The sequence below is a fragment of the Euphorbia lathyris genome, chromosome 5, assembly GCF_963576675.1.
Source record: "Euphorbia lathyris chromosome 5, ddEupLath1.1, whole genome shotgun sequence".
In the NCBI taxonomy this organism is placed as follows: domain Eukaryota; kingdom Viridiplantae; phylum Streptophyta; class Magnoliopsida; order Malpighiales; family Euphorbiaceae; genus Euphorbia; species Euphorbia lathyris.
In genome coordinates this window covers 29436052-29442051 of record NC_088914.1, presented here as the reverse complement: position 1 = coordinate 29442051, position 6000 = coordinate 29436052, and positions in this window count along the sequence as shown.

Below are 6000 nucleotides of genomic sequence, written 5' to 3'. Positions count from 1 at the left end.
CTAAATCTCATACCAAGACGAGATTAATTGCAAACCTTATGTCGTTTTTGTCCTTTCAATATTCACAATCCTCAAATTAGAAGTTAAGACAGTGATCAGTTGGAATGGTATTCTCTTTCCAATTCCTTTATTTCACATTACAAAAGTATTCTTAGAATCAATTTACATACATTCTATAGAACATTTACTATGTATCACATTTGATGTATAACCTTCGATTTTATATACTAACATAAAGTAACTTCTCACAAAATTATAGTTAGAAAAGATGACCAACCAATTCTGATCAACATGACACATCACCAATTTTCAACTCCATCGCTATAAAAAGTGGATCCATTAATAAATAAATTAGTTTTACACCCTTTAAAAAAAATCTTGTTAAACCTAGGGATGCAAACGGGGCGAGGGGAGGCGAGGAATGCATTTCCCATCCCCATCCCCGATTAGTCGGGGATTCCCCATCTCCATCCATGCGAGACAAACGGGGACAGACTTGTCCCTCATCCCCGTCCCCGTGGGGATCTCCATCCCCGCTTAAAAACACTTTTACCTTACTCCATATCTCCGTCCCCGCGGAGAATCACCATTTACATTTAAAAAAAAATCAGCATATACTAAAACTAAAAAAATGGAAGAGATACGGGAACTTTACCTTTAGTTTAGATTGGAAAAAATATGCATTTAGACATTGATTAATATTTGATTTATCCCATTTAATTTTTATTTGAAAATAAGTCTATTTAATTTAAGTTTAATGTTATAAGTTATAATATTTAAAATATAATTTTAATTATAATGAGAAATAATTAGAGATCCGTTGGGAAATCCCCATCGAGGATTAATAGGGCGGGGTCGGAGATCTCCCAGGGCGGGGATACCATTCCCCATCCCCGCCCCATCTCCATTACGAGGGATAAAATTATCTTTATCCCCGTCCCACGGAGATTCTTATCGGTGATTCTCCATCCCCGTCGGAGCGAATCATCGGCGGGAACGAGGAACCCTCACCCCACTTGCATCCCTAGTTAAACCTTCCATCACCTCCATCTTTTAACTCTCTCTCTCTCTCTCTCTCTCTCTCTCTCTCTCTCTCTCTCTCTCTCTCTCTCTCTCTCTCTTCCTTATCCTCTGCACCCAAACATAAAAATTAGGCATCCAATATTCAAGCCCTTTCTCTCATACGAGAGATCCAGATTTTGAATATCATATCAGAAAAAACAGAACAGATCTGAATGCATATGCAGTGGCGGAGCCAGGATCTGTAGGTCAGAGGGGCTAAACTGTGAACAAAAAAAATAAATGATACTTCAGCATATTTATAAAAAATAATAAAAATATATACAATACAAATTATATCATTTATAAATGAGAGTAAAAGTATTTGTGAGAAAATTAATGCCTAACAGGTGTCAATTTACCCCTCCGATATGTTATGTTCTGAAAATCCTAAATTAAAAACCCCTAAATTAGAAATCCTAAATTAATTTTAATTACTAAATAATCTCCAAGTAAACAACATATTAATAATCCCTAATTTAAAAATCCCTAATTTAGAAATCATAAACCTAAAGGTAGAAATAAAATAAAGAATAAAAAATAGAAAACTTACTTAGAAGTTGAAAGTAGAAATGACTGAGAATAGAAAATAATTGTACAATTGAAATTTCAAACAAACTATAGAGCAATTTGTGTAAATTTTCCTCAAATAATTTTTCTCCTTTCTTTCTCTATGTCTGCGGGAAAAAAAGAAGGAAAATGGAGAAGTAATGCTGCAACACAAAGAGGTGGAGTTGGAAAGGGCAAAATTGTCCTTTTCACCTTTTTAATTTTTTACCCCTAAATGCCAAAACAACGTCGTTTTGGCATTAAGGGTTTAAATAGCGGCTCCCTGGAGCCAGGGTTAAAACCCCCTCCTAGGGTGTTCCTGACGGGGCCGGAGGGTCAGCTGACCCTCACCGCTCCCTCTGGCTTCGCCCCTGCACAAATGATAGAGTAAGGGTCTGTTTGGCTACTTGCTGTTCCTGTTTGCTGTTTAGTGTTCATGTTTGCTGTTTGCCTTTCGAAAAAACTACTTTTACAAAAAGCAGAGATTCTCTGTTTTTGTAAAAAGCTACTTTTCAGCTCTAAACCGCAAATAGAAGGTGTTTAACTAAACACCTAAAACTCTACCTTTTAAAATGAAAATGCAAACAAATGGTGAAAAGTAGGTAACAAACACCCTCTAAGTATATAGCTAGCAAAAAGTAGAGATGGCGTGAAATCTAAGATTATAGCAGACGAGAGTAATCGAGGAATGCAAGGAGAGATCTGAGAGAGAAAAATGAGGCATAACATTGAAGTAATGAAATAGAGAAATAGATTTGAAAAATAATCTTAAAATGCGACAGATTGGAATGAGATCAAAAGAAAGGATTGAAGAAAGATCATAGATTTAAGAATGGGTCTCTATTTGAAAGAAAACTTGAATTAGTTTAAGAATGGATTTGAAATAAAGCTTGAATTCAAAATGTTTATGTAATTTACCCATCTAAATTGTACCGATTGTTTGTGTTGAGAGATGAGAGGGGTTGAGTGCTCGATGATGCAACCTATTAGAGTATATATTATTTGTTCATTTATCTGTATCTTTGACACAACTTAGTTCCTTATTTCTAGCCTAGAATATAGGGTTAGTCATTCACTACAAAGTGGACTGTACTCTGTATATATACAAATTACACATCAATAACAATCACTGAGAATTCATATTGTTACATGATATTAGAGACCAAAACCTAGTCTACCTCCCTCTCTCTCTCTCTCCAATACGATCTCTCTCCCCTCCTACCTCCCTCACTGCCGTCGACCGAAACCCTAATCCACAGCCGAAACCCTAAAGCTGCCGCCGACACCCTCAGCCGCCGCCATGACTAATACATCGGCCAACTCAAACACGAACACCCTGAACACCAGAAATTCTAACACGATTTCCCCTAATACCAAAACACATCCCACAAACCATCCCTCCCTCACAGTCTCAAATATTTCCACCTTCATCAAAATCACCCTGGACATTGAAAAATGTCACTATCCAACCTGGACCGCCTTGTACAAACTCCATGCCAAAGCCTTCCAAGTTATTGACCATATCTTTCCCCCATCACCCACAAACCCTTCCGCCAACTCTCTCTAAACCACAAACCCTGAACTCTGGTCACGTATTGATGATGTGGTCCTTCAATGGATTTAAAGCACTATTTCAATTGATCTGCTTCACACTATTATTGAAGCAGATTCTACCGTAGCCACAACCTGGAACCGTCTACAAGACATATTCTCAGACAATAAGCACTCTCGTGCTCTCTTCCTTCAACAATAATTCTCCAAAACCAAACTAGAGGATTTTTCTGATATCTCCTCCTACTGTCAGCACCTCAAATCCCTATCCAATCAGTTATCAAACGTAGATTTCCCTGTTACCAATGACCAAATTGTTCTCCAACTCATATATGGTCTAACCGATACCTATGATACAATTAGAACTCAGATTCGCCATGGTGACCCCCTTCCTCCCTTTCACAAAGTTAGATCAATGCTAATTCTTGAAGACACAGCCGTTCCCTCAAAACATTCCGCCACTTAGCAGCTTCCTCCGCGGAATCCACTGCATCGCCGTCCCATTTCCCTCCGGCATGGCCTGCGCATCATCGCGCTCCCCCACTCTATCGTGGAGGCCGATACGGTGGACATCAGAATTGCGGCAAAGGAGGCCGCCACCATTACCGCCCATCGCAGCACTCGAGCTACCGCCCTGCCACTTTTCCGCTATGGGCTTACGCTTATCATTGGGCGCAGCAGCAGCAATGGGCAACTCCTTCATGCCCCTATCCGACATCAGGCCGGCAGCCTCCTCATTCTAGGATACTCGGACCTCACCCTCCCATACCGCAAGCACACCTTCATATGGCATCACCGTCATATATGCCGACTGATATTGCAGAATGCACACCATGTCAATTACACCACCTCCTGATCAATGTCACATGGACACGGGAGTGACATCTCACATGACAGCTCACAAAGGTACATTCACTTCTTATTTTAATTCGAGCCTCAATGGAAAAATCATTGTCAGTAATGGTCATTGTATGCCTATTTGTAGATCTGGTAATGCATCTTTAGCCACCAAACATCACCCCTTAAATTTAACCAATGTCTTGCATGCTCCTCAACTTATTAAAAATCTTATTTTTGTCCGTCAATTTACTAAAGATAACCAAGTTTCTGTAGAGTTTGATCTGTTGGGTTTTTTTTGTGTGAGGTATTTATAGACGGAAACACATATCATGAGATGTAACAGTACGAGGGACCTCTATCTAGTCATATCCAGTCCATCCACCTCACCTTCCTCTCATTCCATTTTCACTGCGCTGTCTTCTGATGTTTGGCATAATCGTTTAGGACATCCAGGGCCTGTCATTTTGAATGCCCTACTGAATAAAAATTTGATTTCTTGTAATAGGATTAAGGATGTTTCTGTTTGCTCTTCCTGTGTGAATGGAAAACAAGTAAAATTACTGTTTCACTCCTCTTATAATTCTGCTTGTATGCCATTTGATTTAATTCATAGTGATATATGGACATCTCATACTTTAAGTTCCAGTGGTCATCGTTACTATGTATTATTTGTTGACAATTATACAAAAAATTTATGGACGTTTCCATTATCCAAAAAATCCCAAGTTTATTCTGTGTTTCTTACCTTCCGTTCGTTTGTTCGCACACAATTTAAAAGGGATATTAAAGTTTTTCAATGTGACAATGAGGGTGAATTCAATAACAATTCTTTTCGTCAATTCTGTCATACTAACGGGATGCAATTTCGTTACTCCTGTCCTTACACATCACCTCAAAATGGAAAATCAGAACGAACAATTCGAACCATTAATAATGTTACTCCTCGTTTCTCTCTCCATTTCTTCTATTTTTATTTTATCTTCTAAAATAATATTTTACTCTCTCTAGAAAGAAATGGATTTAAATTAGTCATAATACCCATTTGGATTTTACTAAGTTTTTAAAGTTAATTAGGACAAAATCATTCGTCGTGTTTTTAAACTAATTAAAAATCATTAATTGAGTTTCTATTTAAAAAAAATTAGAATAAATTACATCAATGATACTTAAATTTTATTCTAGTTCACATATTGATACCTGAATTTAATTTTGTCTCAAAAATATATACAAACTAACGATGACTTGACAATTTAGTATATTTTACCGGTCAATGATAGGTCAATGCGAGTTTAATGAGTAAATTACACTAATGATATATGAACTTTATCCTAATTTATACTTTAGTACATAAATTTCATTTTGTCCAAAAAAAACACATCTCAATTAAAGATGACTCAATATTTTAATATATTTAACCGATCAGTAATCGGTCAATGCGAGTTTGACCATTTAAAATTAGCGATTAAGACTCATCATACACTTAATTAACATAAAATTATAATACTATACTGTAATTTTATGTTAATTGAGTATATGGTGAGTCCCAATGTTTAGTTTAAAATGGTCAAACTCACATTGATCGGTCACTTACCGATCAAATGTACTAAATTGCTCAGTCACATTTACTTGAGTTATATTTTAGGATAAAATAAAATCCATGTACCAAAGTGTGAATTATGGGAAAGTTCAAGTACCATTAATGTAATTAACTCGTGAAACTCGTGTTGACCGGTATAATATACTAAATTGTCCAGCCATTGTTACTTCAGGTATATTTTTAGGATAAAATGTAATCTAGGTACCAAAGTGTGAAATATGTTAAATTTCAAGTACCATTGATGTAATTTACTTGAAAAAAATCTTTAGTTGAGGCCTTGTCGAAAATCATTCGGTTGAACGGTTTTAGACCCTCTTCCCCAAACCCATCTTGAACTAGTACATAAATTATTACAGTCCATATCAAATAGTCATAGTTTCTGGTTTTAGTATAAGATGTGGACT